General features: G+C 52.5%; 1 non-coding gene across 1 annotated transcript; it reads left to right on the forward strand.

Moving 5' to 3' along the window:
* Nucleotides 1–12,182: 12,182 nt before the first annotated feature.
* trnaa-ugc (transfer RNA alanine (anticodon UGC)) lies at nucleotides 12,183–12,258 on the forward strand. The gene has a single exon. It is a non-coding gene; the product is annotated as a tRNA-Ala (tRNA).
* The last annotated feature ends 10,325 nt before the right edge of the window (nucleotides 12,259–22,583 follow it).

A 22,583-nucleotide genomic window follows, 5' to 3' on the forward strand; every position in this document is an offset into this window, starting at 1 on the left:
GGGAAAGATGGTGAGGGCCACAGCATAGTCCTTTAGTCTCTATGGGCCAGAGGGACAGATGGTGAGGGCCACAGCATAGTCATTTAGTCTCTATGGGCCAGGTGGCCAGTTGGTGAGGGCCACAATATAGTCCTTTAGTCTCATTCGGCCAGATGGCCAGCTGGTGAGGGCCACAGCATAGTCCTTTAGTCTCTATGGACCAGATGGCCAGTTGGTGAGGGCCACAGCATAGTCCTTTAGTCTCTATGGGCCATGTAGCCAGTTGGTGAGGGCCATAGCATAGTCATTTAGTCTCTATGGGCCAGATGGCCAGTTGGTGAGGGCCACAGAATAGTCCTTTGGTCTCTATGGACCAGATGGCCAGTTGGTGAGGGCCACAGCATAGTCCTTTAGTCTCTATGGGCCAGGTAGCCAGCATAGTCATTTAGTCTCTATAGGCCAGATGGCCAGTTGGTGAGGGCCACAGCATAGTCCTTTAGTCTCTATGGGCCAGATGGCCAGTTGGTGAGGGCCACAGAATAGTCTTTCAGTCTCTATGGGCCAGTTGACCAGTTGGTGAGGGCCACAGCATAGTCCTTTAGTCTCTATGGGCCAGATGGCCAGTTGGTAAGGTCCACAGCATAGTCCTTTAGTATCTATGGGCCAGATGGCCAGTTGGTAAGGGCCACAGAATAGTCCTTTAGTCTCTATGGGCCAGATGGCCAGTTGGTGAGGGCCACAGCATAGTCCTTTAGTCTCTATGGGCCAGATGGCTAGTTGGTGAGGGCCACAGCATAGTCCTTTAGTCTCTATGGGCCAGATGGCCAGTTGGTGAGGGCCACAGCATAGTATTTTAGTCTCTATGGGCCAGGTGACCAGTTGGTGAAGGCCACAGCAAAGTCCTTTAGTCTCTATGGGCCAGATGGTAAGGGCCACAGCATAGTCCTTTAGTCTCTATGGGCCAGATGGCCAGTTGGTAAGGGCCACAGAATAGTCCTTTAGTCTCTATGGGCCAGAGGGACAGATGGTGAGGGCCACAGCATAGTCCTTTAGTCTCTATGGGCCAGATGGCCAGTCGGTGAGGGCCACAGCATAGTCCTTTAGTCTCTATGGGCCAGGTGGCTAGTTGGTGAGGGCCATAGCATAGTCATTTAGTCTCTATGGGCCAGATGGCCAGTTGGTGAGGGCCACAGAATAGTCCTTAAGTCTCTATGGGCCAGATGGCCAGCTGGTGAGGGCCACAGCATAGTCCTTTGGTCTCTATGGACCAGATGGCCAGTTGGTGAGGGCCACAGCATAGTCCTTTAGTCTCTATGGGCCAGGTAGCCAGCATAATAATTTAGTCTCTATGGGCCAGATGGCCAGTTGGTGAGGGCCACAGCATAGTCCTTTAGTCTCTATGGACCAGATTGCCAGTTGGTGAGGGCCACACCATAGTCCTTTAGTCTCTATGGGCCAGATGGCTAGTTGGTGAGGGCCACAGCATAGTCCTTTAGTCTCTATGGGCCAGGTAGCCAGCATAATAATTTAGTCTCTATGGGCCAGATGGCCAGTTGGTGAGGGCCACAGCATAGTCCTTTAGTCTCTATGGACCAGATGGCCAGTTGGTGAGGGCCACAGAATAGTCCTTTAGTCTCTATGGACCAGATGGCCAGTTGGTGAGGGCCACAGCATAGTCCTTTAGTCTCTATGGGCCAGATGGCTAGTTGGTGAGGTCCACAGCATAGTCCTTTAGTCTCTATGGGCCAGATGGCCAGTTTGGTGAGGGCCACAGCATAGTCTTTTAGTCTCTATGGGCCAGTTGACCAGTTGGTGAGGGCCACAGCATAGTCCTTTAGTCTCTATGGGCCAGATGGCCAGTTGGTAAGGTCCACAGCATAGTCCTTTAGTCTCTATGGGCCAGATGGCCAGTTGGTGAGGGCCACAGAATAGTCTTTTAGTCTCTATGGGCCAGTTGACCAGTTGGTGAGGGCCACAGCATAGTCCTTTAGTCTCTATGGGCCAGATGGCCAGTTGGTAAGGTCCACAGCATAGTCCTTTAGTCTCTATGGGCCAGATGGCCAGTTGGTGAGGGCCACAGAATAGTCTTTTAGTCTCTATGGGCCAGTTGACCAGTTGGTGAGGGCCACAGCATAGTCCTTTAGTCTCTATGGGCCAGATGGCCAGTTGGTAAGGTCCACAGCATAGTCCTTTAGTATCTATGGGCCAGATGGCCAGTTGGTAAGGGCCACAGAATAGTCCTTTAGTCTCTATGGGCCAGATGGCCAGTTGGTGAGGGCCACAGCATAGTCCTTTAGTCTCTATGGGCCAGATGGCTAGTTGGTGAGGGCCACAGCATAGTCTTTTAGTCTCTATGGGCCAGGTGACCAGTTGGTGAGGGCCACAGCATAGTCCTTTAGTCTCTATGGGCCAGATGGTAAGGGCCACAGCATAGTCCTTTAGTCTCTATGGGCCAGATGGCCAGTTGGTAAGGGCCACAGAATAGTCCTTTAGTCTCTATGGGCCAGAGGGACAGATGGTGAGGGCCACAGCATAGTCCTTTAGTATCTATGGGCCAGATGGCCAGTCGGTGAGGGCCATAGCATAGTCATTTAGTCTCTATGGGCCAGGTGCCCAGTTGGTGAGGGCCACAGAATAGTCATTTAGTCTCTATGGGCCAGATGGCCAGTTGGTGAGGGCCACAAAATAGTCCTTAAGTCTCTATGGGCCAGATGGCCAGCTGGTGAGGGCCACAGCATAGTCCTTTAGTCTCTATGGACCAGATGGCCAGTTGGTGAGGGCCACAGCATAGTCCTTTAGTCTCTATGGGCCAGGTAGCCAGTTGGTGAGGGCCATAGCATAGTCCTTTAGTCTCTATGGGCCAGATGGCTAGTTGGTGAGGGCCACAGCATAGTCCTTTAGTCTCTATGGGCCAGATGGCCAGTTGGTGAGGGCCACAGCATAGTCTTTTAGTCTCTATGGGCCAGTTGACCAGTTGGTGAGGGCCACAGCATAGTCCTTTAGTCTCTATGGGCCAGATGGCCAGTTGGTAAGGTCCACAGCATAGTCCTTTAGTCTCTATGGGCCAGATGGCCAGTTGGTGAGGGCCACAGAATAGTCTTTTAGTCTCTATGGGCCAGTTGACCAGTTGGTGAGGGCCACAGCATAGTCCTTTAGTCTCTATGGGCCAGATGGCCAGTTGGTAAGGTCCACAGAATAGTCCTTAAGTCTCTATGGGCCAGATGGCCAGCTGGTGAGGGCCACAGCATAGTCCTTTAGTATCTATGGACCAGATGGCCAGTTGGTGAGGGCCACAGCATAGTCCTTTAGTCTCTATGGGCCAGGTAGCCAGCATAGTCATTTAGTCTCTATGGGCCAGATGGCCAGTTGGTGAGGGCCACAGCATAGTCCTTTAGTCTCTATGGACCAGATGGCCAGTTGGTGAGGGCCACAGCATAGTCCTTTAGTCTCTATGGGCCAGATGGCTAGTTGGTGAGGGCCACAGCATAGTCCTTTAGTCTCTATGGGCCAGATGGCTAGTTGGTGAGGGCCACAGCATAGTCCTTTAGTCTCTATGGGCCAGGTAGCCAGCATAGTCATTTAGTCTCTATGGGCCAGATGGCCAATTGGTGAGGGCCACAGCATAGTCCTTTAGTCTCTATGGACCAGATGGCCAGTTGGTGAGGGCCACAGAATAGTCCTTTAGTCTCTATGGGCCAGATGGCCAGTTGGTGAGGGCCACAGCATAGTCCTTTAGTCTCTATGGGCCAGATGGCCAGTTGGTGAGGGCCACATAATAGTCTTTCAGTCTCTATGGGCCAGTTGACCAGTTGGTGAGGGCCACAGCATAGTCCTTTAGTCTCTATGGGCCAGATGGCCAGTTGGTAAGGTCCACAGCATAGTCCTTTAGTATCTATGGGCCAGATGGCCAGTTGGTAAGGGCCACAGAATAGTCCTTTAGTCTCTATGGGCCAGATGGCCAGTTGGTGAGGGCCACAGCATAGTCCTTTAGTCTCTATGGGCCAGATGGCTAGTTGGTGAGGGCCACAGCATAGTCCTTTAGTCTCTATGGGCCAGATGGCCAGTTGGTGAGGGCCACAGCATAGTATTTTAGTCTCTATGGGCCAGGTGACCAGTTGGTGAAGGCCACAGCAAAGTCCTTTAGTCTCTATGGGCCAGATGGTAAGGGCCACAGCATAGTCCTTTAGTCTCTATGGGCCAGATGGCCAGTTGGTAAGGGCCACAGAATAGTCCTTTAGTCTCTATGGGCCAGAGGGACAGATGGTGAGGGCCACAGCATAGTCCTTTAGTCTCTATGGGCCAAAAGGCCAGTCGGTGAGGGCCACAGCATAGTCCTTTAGTCTCTATGGGCCAGGTGGCTAGTTGGTGAGGGCCATAGCATAGTCATTTAGTCTCTATGGGCCAGATGGCCAGTTGGTGAGGGCCACAGAATAGTCCTTAAGTCTCTATGGGCCAGATGGCCAGCTGGTGAGGGCCACAGCATAGTCCTTTGGTCTCTATGGACCAGATGGCCAGTTGGTGAGGGCCACAGCATAGTCCTTTAGTCTCTATGGGCCAGGTAGCCAGCATAGTAATTTAGTCTCTATGGGCCAGATGGCCAGTTGGTGAGGGCCACAGCATAGTCCTTTAGTCTCTATGGACCAGATGGCCAGTTGGTGAGGGCCACACCATAGTCCTTTAGTCTCTATGGGCCAGATGGCTAGTTGGTGAGGGCCACAGCATAGTCTTTTAGTCTCTATGGTTCAGTTGACCAGTTGGTGAGGGCCACAGCATAGTCCTTTAGTCTCTATGGGCCAGATGGCCAGTTGGTAAGGTCCACAGCATAGTCCTTTAGTCTCTATGGGCCAGATGGCCAGTTGGTGAGTGCCACAGAATAGTATTTTAGTCTCTATGGGCCAGTTGACCAGTTGGTGAGGGCCAAAGCATAGTCCTTTAGTCTCTATGGGCCAGATGGCCAGTTGGTAAGGGCCACAGAATAGTCCTTTAGTCTCTATGGGCCAGAGGGACAGATGGTGAGGGCCACAGCATAGTCCTTTATTCTCTATGGGCCAGGTGGCCAGTTGGTGAGGGCCATAGCATAGTCATTTAGTCTCTATGGGCCAGATGGCCAGTTGGTGAGGGCCACAGAATAGTCCTTTAGTCTCTATGGGCCAGAGGGAAAGATGGTGAGGGCCACAGCATAGTCCTTTAGTCTCTATGGGCCAGAGGGACAGATGGTGAGGGCCACAGCATAGTCATTTAGTCTCTATGGGCCAGGTGGCCAGTTGGTGAGGGCCACAATATAGTCCTTTAGTCTCATTCGGCCAGATGGCCAGCTGGTGAGGGCCACAGCATAGTCCTTTAGTCTCTATGGACCAGATGGCCAGTTGGTGAGGGCCACAGCATAGTCCTTTAGTCTCTATGGGCCATGTAGCCAGTTGGTGAGGGCCATAGCATAGTCATTTAGTCTCTATGGGCCAGATGGCCAGTTGGTGAGGGCCACAGAATAGTCCTTTGGTCTCTATGGACCAGATGGCCAGTTGGTGAGGGCCACAGCATAGTCCTTTAGTCTCTATGGGCCAGGTAGCCAGCATAGTCATTTAGTCTCTATAGGCCAGATGGCCAGTTGGTGAGGGCCACAGCATAGTCCTTTAGTCTCTATGGGCCAGATGGCCAGTTGGTGAGGGCCACAGAATAGTCTTTCAGTCTCTATGGGCCAGTTGACCAGTTGGTGAGGGCCACAGCATAGTCCTTTAGTCTCTATGGGCCAGATGGCCAGTTGGTAAGGTCCACAGCATAGTCCTTTAGTATCTATGGGCCAGATGGCCAGTTGGTAAGGGCCACAGAATAGTCCTTTAGTCTCTATGGGCCAGATGGCCAGTTGGTGAGGGCCACAGCATAGTCCTTTAGTCTCTATGGGCCAGATGGCTAGTTGGTGAGGGCCACAGCATAGTCCTTTAGTCTCTATGGGCCAGATGGCCAGTTGGTGAGGGCCACAGCATAGTATTTTAGTCTCTATGGGCCAGGTGACCAGTTGGTGAAGGCCACAGCAAAGTCCTTTAGTCTCTATGGGCCAGATGGTAAGGGCCACAGCATAGTCCTTTAGTCTCTATGGGCCAGATGGCCAGTTGGTAAGGGCCACAGAATAGTCCTTTAGTCTCTATGGGCCAGAGGGACAGATGGTGAGGGCCACAGCATAGTCCTTTAGTCTCTATGGGCCAGATGGCCAGTCGGTGAGGGCCACAGCATAGTCCTTTAGTCTCTATGGGCCAGGTGGCTAGTTGGTGAGGGCCATAGCATAGTCATTTAGTCTCTATGGGCCAGATGGCCAGTTGGTGAGGGCCACAGAATAGTCCTTAAGTCTCTATGGGCCAGATGGCCAGCTGGTGAGGGCCACAGCATAGTCCTTTGGTCTCTATGGACCAGATGGCCAGTTGGTGAGGGCCACAGCATAGTCCTTTAGTCTCTATGGGCCAGGTAGCCAGCATAATAATTTAGTCTCTATGGGCCAGATGGCCAGTTGGTGAGGGCCACAGCATAGTCCTTTAGTCTCTATGGACCAGATGGCCAGTTGGTGAGGGCCACACCATAGTCCTTTAGTCTCTATGGGCCAGATGGCTAGTTGGTGAGGGCCACAGCATAGTCTTTTAGTCTCTATGGTTCAGTTGACCAGTTGGTGAGGGCCACAGCATAGTCCTTTAGTCTCTATGGGCCAGATGGCCAGTTGGTAAGGTCCACAGCATAGTCCTTTAGTCTCTATGGGCCAGATGGCCAGTTGGTGAGGGCCACAGAATAGTATTTTAGTCTCTATGGGCCAGTTGACCAGTTGGTGAGGGCCAAAGCATAGTCCTTTAGTCTCTATGGGCCAGATGGCCAGTTGGTAAGGGCCACAGAATAGTCCTTTAGTCTCTATGGGCCAGAGGGACAGATGGTGAGGGCCACAGCATAGTCCTTTATTCTCTATGGGCCAGGTGGCCAGTTGGTGAGGGCCATAGCATAGTCATTTAGTCTCTATGGGCCAGATGGCCAGTTGGTGAGGGCCACAGAATAGTCCTTTAGTCTCTATGGGCCAGAGGGATAGATGGTGAGGGCCACAGCATAGTCCTTTAGTCTCTATGGGCCAGAGGGACAGATGGTGAGGGCCACAGCATAGTCATTTAGTCTCTATGGGCCAGGTGGCCAGTTGGTGAGGGCCACAATATAGTCCTTTAGTCTCATTCGGCCAGATGGCCAGCTGGTGAGGGCCACAGCATAGTCCTTTAGTCTCTATGGACCAGATGGCCAGTTGGTGAGGGCCACAGCATAGTCCTTTAGTCTCTATGGGCCATGTAGCCAGTTGGTGAGGGCCATAGCATAGTCATTTAGTCTCTATGGGCCAGATGGCCAGTTGGTGAGGGCCACAGAATAGTCCTTTGGTCTCTATGGACCAGATGGCCAGTTGGTGAGGGCCACAGCATAGTCCTTTAGTCTCTATGGGCCAGGTAGCCAGCATAGTCATTTAGTCTCTATAGGCCAGATGGCCAGTTGGTGAGGGCCACAGCATAGTCCTTTAGTCTCTATGGGCCAGATGGCTAGTTGGTGAGGGCCACAGCATAGTCTTTTAGTCTCTATGGGCCAGTTGACCAGTTGGTGAGGGCCACAGCATAGTCCTTTAGTCTCTATGGGCCAGATGGCCAGTTGGTAAGGTCCACAGCATAGTCCTTTAGTCTCTATGGGCCAGATGGCCAGTTGGTAAGGGCCACAGAATAGTCCTTTAGTCTCTATGGGCCAGAGGGACAGATGGTGAGGGCCACAATATAGTCCTTTAGTCTCATTCGGCCAGATGGCCAGCTGGTGAGGGCCACAGCATAGTCCTTTAGTCTCTATGGACCAGATGGCCAGTTGGTGAGGGCCACAGCATAGTCCTTTAGTCTCTATGGGCCAGGTAGCCAGTTGGTCAGGGCCACAATATAGTCCTTTAGTCTCATTCGGCCTGATGGCCAGCTGGTGAGGGCCACAGCATAGTCCTTTAGTCTCTTTGGACCAGATGGCCAGTTGGTGAGGGCCACAGCATAGTCCTTTAGTCTCTATGGGCCAGGTAGCCAGTTGGTGAGGGCCATAGCATAGTCATTTAGTCTCTATGGGCCAGATGGCCAGTTGGTGAGGGCCACAGCATAGTCCTTTAGTCTCTATGGACCAGATGGCCAGTTGGTGAGGGCCACAGCATAGTCCTTTAGTCTCTGTGGGCCAGATGGCCAGTTGGTAAGGTCCACAGCATAGTCCTTTAGTCTCTATGGGCCAGATGGCCAGTTGGTGAGGGCCACAGCATAGTCTTTTAGTCTCTATGGGCCAAGTGACCAGTTGGTGAGGGCCACAGCATAGTCCTTTAGTCTCTATGGGCCAGGTGACCAGTTGGTGAGGGCCACAGCATAGTCATTAAGTCTCTATGGGCCAGATGGCCAGTTGGTGAGGGCCACAGAATAGTCCTTTAGTCTCTATGGGCCAGATGGTGAGGGCCACAGCATAGTCCTTTAGTCTCTATGGGCCAGGTGGCCAGTTGGTGAGGGCCACAGAATAGTCCTTTAGTCTCTATGGGCCAGATGGCCAGCTGGTGAGGGCCACAGCATAGTCCTTTAGTCTCTATGGACCAGATGGCCAGTTGGTGAGGGCCACAGCATAGTCCTTTAGTCTCTATGGGCCAGGTAGCCAGTTGGTGAGGGCCATAGCATAGTCATTTAGTCTCTATGGGCCAGATGGCCAGTTGGTGAGGGCCACAGCATAGTCCTTTAGTCTCTATGGACCAGATGGCCAGTTGGTGAGGGCCACAGCATAGTCCTTTAGTCTCTATGGGCCAGATGGCTAGTTGGTGAGGTCCACAGCATAGTCCTTTAGTCTCTATGGGCCAGATGGCCAGTTTGGTGAGGGCCACAGCATAGTCTTTTAGTCTCTATGGGCCAGTTGACCAGTTGGTGAGGGCCACAGCATAGTCCTTTAGTCTCTATGGGCCAGATGGCCAGTTGGTAAGGTCCACAGCATAGTCCTTTAGTCTCTATGGGCCAGATGGCCAGTTGGTGAGGGCCACAGAATAGTCTTTTAGTCTCTATGGGCCAGTTGACCAGTTGGTGAGGGCCACAGCATAGTCCTTTAGTCTCTATGGGCCAGATGGCCAGTTGGTAAGGTCCACAGCATAGTCCTTTAGTCTCTATGGGCCAGATGGCCAGTTGGTGAGGGCCACAGAATAGTCTTTTAGTCTCTATGGGCCAGTTGACCAGTTGGTGAGGGCCACAGCATAGTCCTTTAGTCTCTATGGGCCAGATGGCCAGTTGGTAAGGTCCACAGCATAGTCCTTTAGTATCTATGGGCCAGATGGCCAGTTGGTAAGGGCCACAGAATAGTCCTTTAGTCTCTATGGGCCAGATGGCCAGTTGGTGAGGGCCACAGCATAGTCCTTTAGTCTCTATGGGCCAGATGGCTAGTTGGTGAGGGCCACAGCATAGTCTTTTAGTCTCTATGGGCCAGGTGACCAGTTGGTGAGGGCCACAGCATAGTCCTTTAGTCTCTATGGGCCAGATGGTAAGGGCCACAGCATAGTCCTTTAGTCTCTATGGGCTAGATGGCCAGTTGGTAAGGGCCACAGAATAGTCCTTTAGTCTCTATGGGCCAGAGGGACAGATGGTGAGGGCCACAGCATAGTCCTTTAGTATCTATGGGCCAGATGGCCAGTCGGTGAGGGCCATAGCATAGTCATTTAGTCTCTATGGGTCAGGTGCCCAGTTGGTGAGGGCCACAGAATAGTCATTTAGTCTCTATGGGCCAGATGACCAGTTGGTGAGGGCCACAAAATAGTCCTTAAGTCTCTATGGGCCAGATGGCCAGCTGGTGAGGGCCACAGCATAGTCCTTTAGTCTCTATGGACCAGATGGCCAGTTGGTGAGGGCCACAGCATAGTCCTTTAGTCTCTATGGGCCAGGTAGCCAGTTGGTGAGGGCCATAGCATAGTCCTTTAGTCTCTATGGGCCAGATGGCTAGTTGGTGAGGGCCACAGCATAGTCCTTTAGTCTCTATGGGCCAGATGGCCAGTTGGTGAGGGCCACAGCATAGTCTTTAGTCTCTATGGGCCAGTTGACCAGTTGGTGAGGGCCACAGCATAGTCCTTTAGTCTCTATGGGCCAGATGGCCAGTTGGTAAGGTCCACAGCATAGTCCTTTAGTCTCTATGGGCCAGATGGCCAGTTGGTGAGGGCCATAGAATAGTCTTTTAGTCTCTATTGGCCAGTTGACCAGTTGGTGAGGGCCACAGCATAGTCCTTTAGTCTCTATGGGCCAGATGGCCAGTTGGTAAGGTCCACAGAATAGTCCTTAAGTCTCTATGGGCCAGATGGCCAGCTGGTGAGGGCCACAGCATAGTCCTTTAGTATCTATGGACCAGATGGCCAGTTGGTGAGGGCCACAGCATAGTCCTTTAGTCTCTATGGGCCAGGTAGCCAGCATAGTCATTTAGTCTCTATGGGCCAGATGGCCAGTTGGTGAGGGCCACAGCATAGTCCTTTAGTCTCTATGGACCAGATGGCCAGTTGGTGAGGGCCACAGCATAGTCCTTTAGTCTCTATGGGCCAGATGGCTAGTTGGTGAGGGCCACAGCATAGTCCTTTAGTCTCTATGGGCCAGATGGCTAGTTGGTGAGGGCCACAGCATAGTCCTTTAGTCTCTATGGTCCAGGTAGCCAGCATAGTCATTTAGTCTCTATGGGCCAGGTGGCCAGTTGGTGAGGGCCACAGCATAGTCCTTTAGTCTCTATGGACCAGATGGCCAGTTGGTGAGGGCCACAGAATAGTCCTTTAGTCTCTATGGGCCAGAGGGCCAGTTGGTGAGGGCCACAGCATAGTCCTTTATTCTCTATGGGCCAGGTGGCCAGTTGGTGAGGGCCATAGCATAGTCATTTAGTCTCTATGGGCCAGATGGCCAGTTGGTGAGGGCCACAGAATAGTCCTTTAGTCTCTATGGGCCAGAGGGAAAGATGGTGAGGGCCACAGCATAGTCCTTTAGTCTCTATGGGCCAGAGGGACAGATGGTGAGGGCCACAGCATAGTCATTTAGTCTCTATGGGCCAGGTGGCCAGTTGGTGAGGGCCACAATATAGTCCTTTAGTCTCATTCGGCCAGATGGCCAGCTGGTGAGGGCCACAGCATAGTCCTTTAGTCTCTATGGACCAGATGGCCAGTTGGTGAGGGCCACAGCATAGTCCTTTAGTCTCTATGGGCCATGTAGCCAGTTGGTGAGGGCCATATTATAGTCATTTAGTCTCTATGGGCCAGATGGCCAGTTGGTGAGGGCCACAGAATAGTCCTTTGGTCTCTATGGACCAAATGGCCAGTTGGTGAGGGCCACAGCATAGTCCTTTAGTCTCTATGGGCCAGGTAGCCAGCATAGTCATTTAGTCTCTATAGGCCAGATGGCCAGTTGGTGAGGGCCACAGCATAGTCCTTTAGTCTCTATGGGCCAGATGGCTAGTTGGTGAGGGCCACAGCATAGTCTTTTAGTCTCTATGGGCCAGTTGACCAGTTGGTGAGGGCCACAGCATAGTCCTTTAGTCTCTATGGGCCAGATGGCCAGTTGGTAAGGTCCACAGCATAGTCCTTTAGTCTCTATGGGCCAGATAGCCAGTTGGTCAGGGCCACAGAATAGTCCTTTAGTCTCTATGGGCCAGAGGGACAGATGGTGAGGGCCACAGCATAGTCCTTTAGTCTCTATGGGCCAGAGGGACAGATGGTGAGGGCCACAATATAGTCCTTTAGTCTCATTCGGCCAGATGGCCAGCTGGTGAGGGCCACATCATAGTCCTTTAGTCTCTATGGACCAGATGGCCAGTTGGTGAGGGCCACAGCATAGTCCTTTAGTCTCTATGGGCCAGGTAGCCAGTTGGTCAGGGCCACAATATAGTCCTTTAGTCTCATTCGGCCTGATGGCCAGCTGGTGAGGGCCACAGCATAGTCCTTTAGTCTCTTTGGACCAGATGGCCAGTTGGTGAGGGCCACAGCATAGTCCTTTAGTCTCTATGGGCCAGATGGTGAGGGCCACAGCATAGTCCTTTAGTCTCTATGGGCCAGGTGGCCAGTTGGTGAGGGCCACAGCATAGTATTTTAGTCTCTATGGGCCAGGTGACCAGTTGGTGAGGGCCACAGAATAGTCCTTTAGTCTCTATGGGCCAGATGGCCAGCTGGTGAGGGCCACAGCATAGTCCTTTAGGGCCCCGTGTGGCTCAGTTGGTAGAGCATGGCGCTTGCAACGCCAGGGTTGTGGGTTCGATTCCCACGGGGGGCCAGTACAAAAAAGTATGAATGTATGTACTTGTAAGTCGCTCTGGATAAGAGCGTCTGCTAAATGACTTAAATGTAAATGTAAATGTAAATGTCTCTATGGACCAGATGGCCAGTTGGTGAGGGCCACAGCATAGTCCTTTAGTCTCTATGGGCCAGGTAGCCAGTTGGTGAGGGCCATAGCATAGTCATTTAGTCTCTATGGGCCAGATGGCCAGTTGGTGAGGGCCACAGCATAGTCCTTTAGTCTCTATGGACCAGATGGCCAGTTGGTGAGGGCCACAGCATAGTCCTTTAGTCTCTATGGGCCAGATGGCTAGTTGGTGAGGTCCACAGCATAGTCCTTTAGTCTCTATGGGCCAGATGGCCAGTTTGGTGAGGGCCACAGCATAGTCTTTTAGTCTCTATGGGCCAGTTGACCAGTTGGTGAGGGCCACAGCATAGTCCTTTAGTCTCTATGGGCCAGATGGCCAGTTGGTAAGGTCCACAGCATAGTCCTTTAGTCTCTATGGGCCAGATGGCCAGTTGGTGAGGGCCACAGAATAGTCTTTTAGTCTCTATGGGCCAGTTGACCAGTTGGTGAGGGCCACAGCATAGTCCTTTAGTCTCTATGGGCCAGATGGCCAGTTGGTAAGGTCCACAGCATAGTCCTTTAGTCTCTATGGGCCAGATGGCCAGTTGGTGAGGGCCACAGAATAGTCTTTTAGTCTCTATGGGCCAGTTGACCAGTTGGTGAGGGCCACAGCATAGTCCTTTAGTCTCTATGGGCCAGATGGCCAGTTGGTAAGGTCCACAGCATAGTCCTTTAGTATCTATGGGCCAGATGGCCAGTTGGTAAGGGCCACAGAATAGTCCTTTAGTCTCTATGGGCCAGATGGCCAGTTGGTGAGGGCCACAGCATAGTCCTTTAGTCTCTATGGGCCAGATGGCTAGTTGGTGAGGGCCACAGCATAGTCTTTTAGTCTCTATGGGCCAGGTGACCAGTTGGTGAGGGCCACAGCATAGTCCTTTAGTCTCTATTGGCCAGATGGTAAGGGCCACAGCATAGTCCTTTAGTCTCTATGGGCCAGATGGCCAGTTGGTAAGGGCCACAGAATAGTCCTTTAGTCTCTATGGGCCAGAGGGACAGATGGTGAGGGCCACAGCATAGTCCTTTAGTATCTATGGGCCAGATGGCCAGTCGGTGAGGGCCATAGCATAGTCATTTAGTCTCTATGGGCCAGGTGCCCAGTTGGTGAGGGCCACAGAATAGTCATTTAGTCTCTATGGGCCAGGTGGCCAGTTGGTGAGGGCCACAAAATAGTCCTTAAGTCTCTATGGGCCAGATGGCCAGCTGGTGAGGGCCACAGCATAGTCCTTTAGTCTCTATGGACCAGATGGCCAGTTGGTGAGGGCCACAGCATAGTCCTTTAGTCTCTATGGGCCAGGTAGCCAGTTGGTGAGGGCCATAGCATAGTCCTTTAGTCTCTATGGGCCAGATGGCTAGTTGGTGAGGGCCACAGCATAGTCCTTTAGTCTCTATGGGCCAGATGGCCAGTTGGTGAGGGCCACAGCATAGTCTTTTAGTCTCTATGGGCCAGTTGACCAGTTGGTGAGGGCCACAGCATAGTCCTTTAGTCTCAATGGGCCAGATGGCCAGTTGGTGAGGGCCACAGCAAAGTCTTTTAGTCTCTATGGGCCAGTTGACCAGTTGGTGAGGGCCACAGCATAGTCCTTTAGTCTCTATGGGCCAAATGGCCAGTTGGTAAGGTCCACAGAATAGTCCTTAAGTCTCTATGGGCCAGATGGCCAGCTGGTGAGGGCCACAGCATAGTCCTTTAGTATCTATGGACCAGATGGCCAGTTGGTGAGGGCCACAGCATAGTCCTTTAGTCTCTATGGGCCAGGTAGCCAGCATAGTCATTTAGTCTCTATGGGCCAGATGGCCAGTTGGTGAGGGCCACAGCATAGTCCTTTAGTCTCTATGGACCAGATGGCCAGTTGGTGAGGGCCACAGCATAGTCCTTTAGTCTCTATGGGCCAGATGGCTAGTTGGTGAGGGCCACAGCATAGTATTTTAGTCTCTATGGGCCAGTTGACCAGTTGGTGAGGGCCACAGCATAGTCCTTTAGTCTCTATGGGCCAGATGGCCAGTTGGTAAGGTCCACAGCATAGTCCTTTAGTCTCTATGGGCCAGATGGCCAGTTGGTGAGGGCCACAGCATAGTATTTTAGTCTCTATGGGCCAGTTGACCAGTTGGTGAGGGCCACAGCATAGTCCTTTAGTCTCTATGGGCCAGATGGCCAGTTGGTAAGGTCCACAGCATAGTCCTTTAGTCTCTATGGGCCAGAGGGAAAGATGGTGAGGGCCACAGCATAGTCCTTTAGTCTCTATGGGCCAGAGGGACAGATGGTGAGGGCCACAGCATAGTCCTTTAGTCTCTATGGGCCAGGTGGCCAGTTGTTGAGGGCCACAATATAGTCCTTTAGTCTCATTCGGCCAGATGGCCAGCTGGTGAGGGCCACAGCATAGTCCTTTAGTCTCTATGGACCAGATGGCCAGTTGGTGAGGGCCACAGCATAGTCCTTTAGTCTCTATGGGCCAGGTAGCCAGTTGGTGAGGGCCATAGCATAGTCATTTAGTCTCTATGGGCCAGATGGCCAGTTGGTGAGGGCCACAGCATAGTCCTTTAGTCTCTATGGACCAGATGGCCAGTTGGTGAGGGCCACAGCATAGTCCTTTAGTCTCTGTGGGCCAGATGGCCAGTTGGTAAGGTCCACAGCATAGTCCTTTAGTCTCTATGGGCCAGGTAGCCAGTTGGTGAGGGCCACAGCATAGTCATTAAGTCTCTATGGGCCAGATGGCCAGTTGGTGAGGGCCACAGAATAGTCCTTTAGTCTCTATGGGCCAGATGGTGTGGGCCACAGCATAGTCCTTTAGTCTCTATGGGCCAGGTGGCCAGTTGGTGAGGGCCACAGCATAGTATTTTAGTCTCTATGGGCCAGGTGACCAGTTGGTGAGGGCCACAGCATAGTCCTTTAGTCTCTATGGGCCAGATGGCCAGTTGGTGAGGGCCACATTATAGTCCTTTAGTCTCTATGGGCCAGATGGCCAGTTGGTGAGGGCCACAGAATAGTCCTTTAGTCTCTATGGGCCAGATGGACAGCTGGTGAGGGCCACAGCATAGTCCTTTAGTCTCTATGGACCAGATGGCCAGTTGGTGAGGGCCACAGCATAGTCCTTTAGTCTCTATGGGCCAGGTAGCCAGTTGGTGAGGGCCATAGCATAGTCATTTAGTCTCTATGGGCCAGATGGCCAGTTGGTGAGGGCCACAGCATAGTCCTTTAGTCTCTATGGACCAGATGGCCAGTTGGTGAGGGCCACAGCATAGTTCTTTAGTCTCTATGGGCCAGATGGCCAGCTGGTGAGGGCCACAGCATAGTCCTTTAGTCTCTATGGACCAGATGGCCAGTTGGTGAGGGCCACAGCATAGTCCTTTAGTCTCTATGGGCCAGGTAGCCAGTTGGTGAGGGCCATAGCATAGTCCTTTAGTCTCTATGGGCCAGATGGCTAGTTGGTGAGGGCCACAGCATAGTCCTTTAGTCTCTATGGGCCAGATGGCCAGTTGGTGAGGGCCACAGCATAGTCTTTTAGTCTCTATGGGCAAGTTGACCAGTTGGTGAGGGCCACAGCATAGTCCTTTAGTCTCTATGGGCCAGATGGCCAGTTGGTAAGGTCCATAGCATAGTCCTTTATTCTCTATGGGCCAGATGGCCAGTTGGTGAGGGCCACAGAATAGTCTTTTAGTCTCTATGGGCCAGTTGACCAGTTGGTGAGGGCCACAGCATAGTCCTTTAGTCTCTATGGGCCAGATGGCCAGTTGGTAAGGTCCACAGAATAGTCCTTAAGTCTCTATGGGCCAGATGGCCAGCTGGTGAGGGCCACAGCATAGTCCTTTAGTATCTATGGACCAGATGGCCAGTTGGTGAGGGCCACAGCATAGTCCTTTAGTCTCTATGGGCCAGGTAGCCAGCATAGTCATTTAGTCTCTATGGGCCAGATGGCCAGTTGGTGAGGGCCACAGCATAGTCCTTTAGTCTCTATGGACCAGATGGCCAGTTGGTGAGGGCCACAGCATAGTCCTTTAGTCTCTATGGGCCAGATGGCTAGTTGGTGAGGGCCACAGCATAGTATTTTAGTCTCTATGGGCCAGTTGACCAGTTGGTGAGGGCCACAGCATAGTCCTTTAGTCTCTATGGGCCAGATGGCCAGTTGGTAAGGTCCACAGCATAGTCCTTTAGTCTCTATGGGCCAGATGGCCAGTTGGTGAGGGCCACAGAATAGTATTTTAGTCTCTATGGGCCAGTTGACCAGTTGGTGAGGGCCAAAGCATAGTCCTTTAGTCTCTATGGGCCAGATGGCCAGTTGGTAAGGGCCACAGAATAGTCCTTTAGTCTCTATGGGCCAGAGGGACAGATGGTGAGGGCCACAGCATAGTCCTTTAGTCTCTATGGGCCAGGTGGCCAGTTGGTGAGGGCCATAGCATAGTCATTTAGTCTCTATGGGCCAGATGGCCAGTTGGTGAGGGCCACAGAATAGTCCTTTAGTCTCTATGGGCCAGAGGGAAAGATGGTGAGGGCCACAGCATAGTCCTTTAGTCTCTATGGGCCAGAGGGACAGATGGTGAGGGCCACAGCATAGTCCTTTAGTCTCTATGGGCCAGGTGGCCAGTTGGTGAGGGCCACAATATAGTCCTTTAGTCTCATTCGGCCAGATGGCCAGCTGGTGAGGGCCACAGCATAGTCCTTTAGTCTCTATGGACCAGATGGCCAGTTGGTGAGGGCCACAGCATAGTCCTTTAGTCTCTATGGGCCAGGTAGCCAGTTGGTGAGGGCCATAGCATAGTCATTTAGTCTCTATGGGCCAGATGGCCAGTTGGTGAGGGCCACAGCATAGTCCTTTAGTCTCTATGGACCAGATGGCCAGTTGGTGAGGGCCACAGCATAGTCCTTTAGTCTCTGTGGGCCAGATGGCCAGTTGGTGAGGGCCACAGCATAGTCCTTTAGTCTCTATGGGCCAGGTGGCCAGTTGGTGAGGGCCACAGCATAGTATTTTAGTCTCTATGGGCCAGGTGACCAGTTGGTGAGGGCCACAGCATAGTCCTTTAGTCTCTATGGGCCAGATGGCCAGTTGGTGAGGGCCACATTATAGTCCTTTAGTCTCTATGGGCCAGATGGCCAGTTGGTGAGGGCCACAGAATAGTCCTTTAGTCTCTATGGGCCAGATGGACAGCTGGTGAGGGCCACAGCATAGTCCTTTAGTCTCTATGGACCAGATGGCCAGTTGGTGAGGGCCACAGCATAGTCCTTTAGTCTCTATGGGCCAGGTAGCCAGTTGGTGAGGGCCTTAGCATAGTCATTTAGTCTCTATGGGCCAGATGGCCAGTTGGTGAGGGCCACAGCATAGTCCTTTAGTCTCTATGGACCAGATGGCCAGTTGGTGAGGGCCACAGCATAGTTCTTTAGTCTCTATGGGCCAGATGGCTAGTTGGTGAGGGCCACAGCATAGTCCTTTAGTCTCTATGGGCCAGATGGCCAGTTTGGTGAGGGCCACAGCATAGTCTTTTAGTCTCTATGGGCCAGTTGACCAGTTGGTGAGGGCCACAGCATAGTCCTTTAGTCTCTGTGGGCCAGATGGCCAGTTGGTAAGGTCCACAGCATAGTCCTTTAGTCTCTATGGGCCAGATGGCTAGTTGATGAGGGACACAGAATAGTCTTTTAGTCTCTATGGGCCAGTTGACCAGTTGGTGAGGGCCACAGCATAGTCCTTTAGTCTCTATGGACCAGATGGCCAGTTGGTAAGGTCCACAGCATAGTCCTTTAGTATCTATGGGCCAGATGGCCAGTTGGTAAGGGCCACAGAATAGTCCTTTAGTCTCTATGGGCCAGATGGCCAGTTGGTGAGGGCCACAGCATAGTCCTTTAGGTTCTATGGGCCAGATGGCTAGTTGGTGAGGGCCACAGCATAGTCCTTTAGTCTCTATGGGCCAGATGGCCAGTTGGTGAGGGCCACAGCATAGTCTTTTAGTCTCTATGGGCCAGGTGACCAGTTGGTGAGGGCCACAGCATAGTCCTTTAGTCTCTATGGGCCAGATGGTAAGGGCCACAGCATAGTCCTTTAGTCTCTATGGGCCAGATGGCCAGTTGGTAAGTGCCACAGAATAGTCCTTTATTCTCTATGGGCCAGAGGGACAGATGGTGAGGGCCACAGCATAGTCCTTTAGTCTCTATGGGCCAGATGGCCAGTCGGTGAGGGCCATAGCATAGTCATTTAGTCTCTATGGGCCAGGTGGCCAGTTGGTGAGGGCCACAGAATAGTCATTTAGTCTCTATGGGCCAGATGGCCAGTTGGTGAGGGCCACAGAATATTCCTTAAGTCTCTATGGGCCAGATGGCCAGCTGGTGAGGGCCACAGCATAGTCCTTTAGTCTCTATGGACCAAATGGCCAGTTGGTGAGGGCCACAGCATAGTCCTTTAGTCTCTATGGGCCAGGTAGCCAGTTGGTGAGGGCCATAGCATAGTCATTTAGTCTCTATGGGCCAGATGGACAGTTGGTGAGGGCCACAGCATAGTCCTTTAGTCTCTATGGACCAGATGGCCAGTTGGTGAGGGCCACAGCATAGTCCTTTAGTCTCTATGGGCCAGATGGCCAGTTGGTGAGGGCCACAGCATAGTCCTTTAGTCTCTATGGGCCAGATGGCCAGTTGGTGAGGGCCACAGCATAGTCTTTTAGTCTCTATGGGCCAGTTGACCAGTTGGTGAGGGCCACAGCATAGTCCTTTAGTCTCTATGGGCCAGATGGCCAGTTGGTAAGGTCCACAGCGGAGTCCTTTAGTCTCTATGGGCCAGATGGCCAGTTGGTGAGGGCCACAGAATAGTATTTTAGTCTCTATGGGCCAGTTGACCAGTTGGTGAGGGCCACAGCATAGTCCTTTAGTCTCCATGGGCCAGATGGCCAGTTGGTAAGGGCCACAGAATAGTCCTTTAGTCTCTATGGGCCAGAGGGACAGATGGTGAGGGCCACAGCATAGTCCTTTAGTCTCTATGGGCCAGGTGGCCAGTTGGTGAGGGCCATAGCACAGTCATTTAGTCTCTATGGGCCAGATGGCCAGTTGGTGAGGGCCACAGAATAGTCCTTTAGTCTCTATGGGCCAGAGGGAAAGATGGTGAGGGCCAAAGCATAGTCCTCTAGTCTCTATGGGCCAGGTGACCAGTTTGTGAGGGCCACAGAATAGTCCTTTAGTCTCTATGTGCCAGAGGGACAGATGGTGAGGGCCACAGCATGGTCCTTTAGTCTCTATGGGCCAGATGGCCAGTTGATGAGGGCCACAGCATATCCCTTTAGTCTCTATGGACCAGATGGCCAGTTGGTGAGGTCCACAGCATAGTCCTTTAGTCTCTATGGACCAGATGGCCAGTTGGTGAGGGCCACAGCATAGTCCTTTAGTCTCTATGGGCCAGATGGCCAGTTGATGATGGCCACAGCATAGTCCTTTAGTCTCTATGGGCCAGAGGGACAGATGGTGAGGGCCACAGCATAGTCCTTTAGTCTCTATGGGCCAGGTGGCCAGTTGGTGAGGGCCACAATATAGTCCTTTAGTCTCATTCGGCCAGATGGCCAGCTGGTGAGGGCCACAGCATAGTCCTTTAGTCTCTATGGACCAGATGGCCAGTTGGTGAGGGCCACAGCATAGTCCTTTAGTCTCTGTGGGCCAGATAGCCAGTTGGTAAGGTCCACAGCATAGTCCTTTAGTCTCTATGGGCCAGATGGCCAGTTGGTGAGGGCCACAGAATAGTATTTTAGTCTCTATGGGCCAGTTGACCAGTTGGTGAGGGCCACAGCATAGTCCTTTAGTCTCTATGGGCCAGATGGCCAGTTGGTAAGGGCCACAGAATAGTCCTTTAGTCTCTATGGGCCAGGTGGCCAGTTGGTGAGGGCCACAGCATAGTACTTTAGTCTCTATGGGCCAGATGGCTAGTTGGTGAGGGCCACAACATAGTCCTTTAGTCTCTATGGGCCAGATGGCGAGTTGGTGAGGGCCACAGCATAGTATTTTAGTCTCTATGGGCCAGGTGACCAGTTGGTGAGGGCCACAGCATAGTCTTTTAGTCTCTATGGGCCAGATGGTAAGGGCCACAGCATAGTCCTTTAGTCTCTATGGGCCAGAGGGACAGATGGTGAGGGCCACAGCATAGTCCTTTAGTCTCTATGGGCCAGATGGCCAGTTGGTGAGGGCCACAGCATAGTCCTTTAGTCTCTATGGACCAGATGGCCAGTCGGTGAGGGCCACAGCATAGTCCTTTAGTCTCTATGGGTCAGATGGCCAGTTGGTAAGGTCCACAGCATAGTCCTTTAGTATCTATGGGCCAGATGGCCAGTTGGTAAGGGCCACAGAATAGTCCTTTAGTCTCTATGGGCCAGATGGCAAGTTGGTGAGGGCCACAGCATAGTCCTTTAGTCTCTATGGGCCAGATGGCTAGTTGGTGAGGGCCACAGCATAGTCCTTTAGTCTCTATGGGCCAGATGGCCAGTTGGTGAGGGCCACAGCATAGTCTTTTAGTCTCTATGGGCCAGGTGACCAGTTGGTGAGGGCCACAGCATAGTCCTTTAGTCTCTATGGGCCAGATGGTAAGGGCCACAGCATAGTCCTTTAGTCTCTATGGGCCAGATGGCCAGTTGGTAAGGGCCACAGAATAGTCCTTTAGTCTCTATGGGCCAGAGGGACAGATGGTGAGGGCCACAGCATAGTCATTTAGTCTCTATGGGCCAGATGGCCAGTCGGTGAGGGCCATAGCATAGTCATTTAGTCTCTATGGGCCAGGTGGCCAGTTGGTGAGGGCCACACAATAGTCATTTGGTCTCTATGGGCCAGATGGCCAGTTGGTGAGGGCCACAGAATAGTCCTTAAGTCTCTATGGGCCAGATGGCCAGCTGGTGAGGGCCACAGCATAGTCCTTTAGTCTCTATGGGCCAGATGGCCAGTTGATGATGGCCACAGCATAGTCCTTTAGTCTCTATGGGCCAGAGGGACAGATGGTGAGGGCCACAGCATAGTCCTTTAGTCTCTATGGGCCAGGTGGCCAGTTGGTGAGGGCCACAATATAGTCCTTTAGTCTCATTCGGCCAGATGGCCAGCTGGTGAGGGCCACAGCATAGTCCTTTAGTCTCTATGGACCAGATGGCCAGTTGGTGAGGGCCACAGCATAGTCCTTTAGTCTCTATGGGCCAGGTAACCAGTTGGTGAGGGCCATAGCATAGTCATTTAGTCTCTATGGGCCAGATGGCCAGTTGGTGAGGGCCACAGCATAGTCCTTTAGTCTCTATGGACCAGATGGCCAGTTGGTGAGGGCCACAGCATAGTCCTTTAGTCTCTGTGGGCCAGATGGCCAGTTGGTAAGGTCCACAGCATAGTCCTTTAGTCTCTATGGGCCAGATGGCCAGTTGGTGAGGGCCACAGAATAGTATTTTAGTCTCTATGGGCCAGTTGACCAGTTGCTGAGGGCCACAGCATAGTCCTTTAGTCTCTATGGGCCAGATGGCCAGTTGGTAAGGGCCACAGAATAGTCCTTTAGTCTCTATGGGCCAGGTGGCCAGTTGGTGAGGGCCACAGCATAGTCCTTTAGTCTCTATGGGCCAGATGGCTAGTTGGTGAGGGCCACAGCATAGTCCTTTAGTCTCTATGAGCCAGATGGCCAGTTGGTGAGGGCCACAGCATAGTATTCTAGTCTCTATGGGCCAGGTGACCAGTTGGTGAGGGCCACAGCATAGTCGTTTAGTCTCTATGGGCCAGATGGTAAGGGCCACAGCATAGTCCTTTAGTCTCTATGGGCCAGAGGGACAGATGGTGAGGGCCACAGCATAGTCCTTTAGTCTCTATGGGCCAGATGGCCAGTTGGTGAGGGCCACAGCATAGTCATTTAGTCTCTATGGGCCAGAGGGACAGATGGTGAGGGCCACAGCATAGTCCTTTAGTCTCTATGGACCAGATGGCCAGTCGGTGAGGGCCACAGCATAGTCCTTTAGTCTCTATGGACCAGATGGCCAGTTGGTGAGGGCCACAGCATAGTCCTTTAGTCTTTATGGGCCAGGTGGCCAGTTGGTGAGGGTCATAGCATAGTCATTTAGTCTCTATGGGCCAGATGGCCAGTTGGTGAGGGCCACAGCATAGTCCTTTAGTCTCTATGGACCAGATGGCCAGTTGGTGAGGGCCACAGCATAGTCCTTTAGTCTCTATGGACCAGATGGCCAGTTTGTGAGGGCCACAGCATAGTCCTTTAGTCTCTATGGGCC

Source organism: Salvelinus fontinalis, unplaced genomic scaffold (assembly GCF_029448725.1).
Source record: "Salvelinus fontinalis isolate EN_2023a unplaced genomic scaffold, ASM2944872v1 scaffold_0013, whole genome shotgun sequence".
In the NCBI taxonomy this organism is placed as follows: Eukaryota; Metazoa; Chordata; class Actinopteri; order Salmoniformes; family Salmonidae; genus Salvelinus; species Salvelinus fontinalis.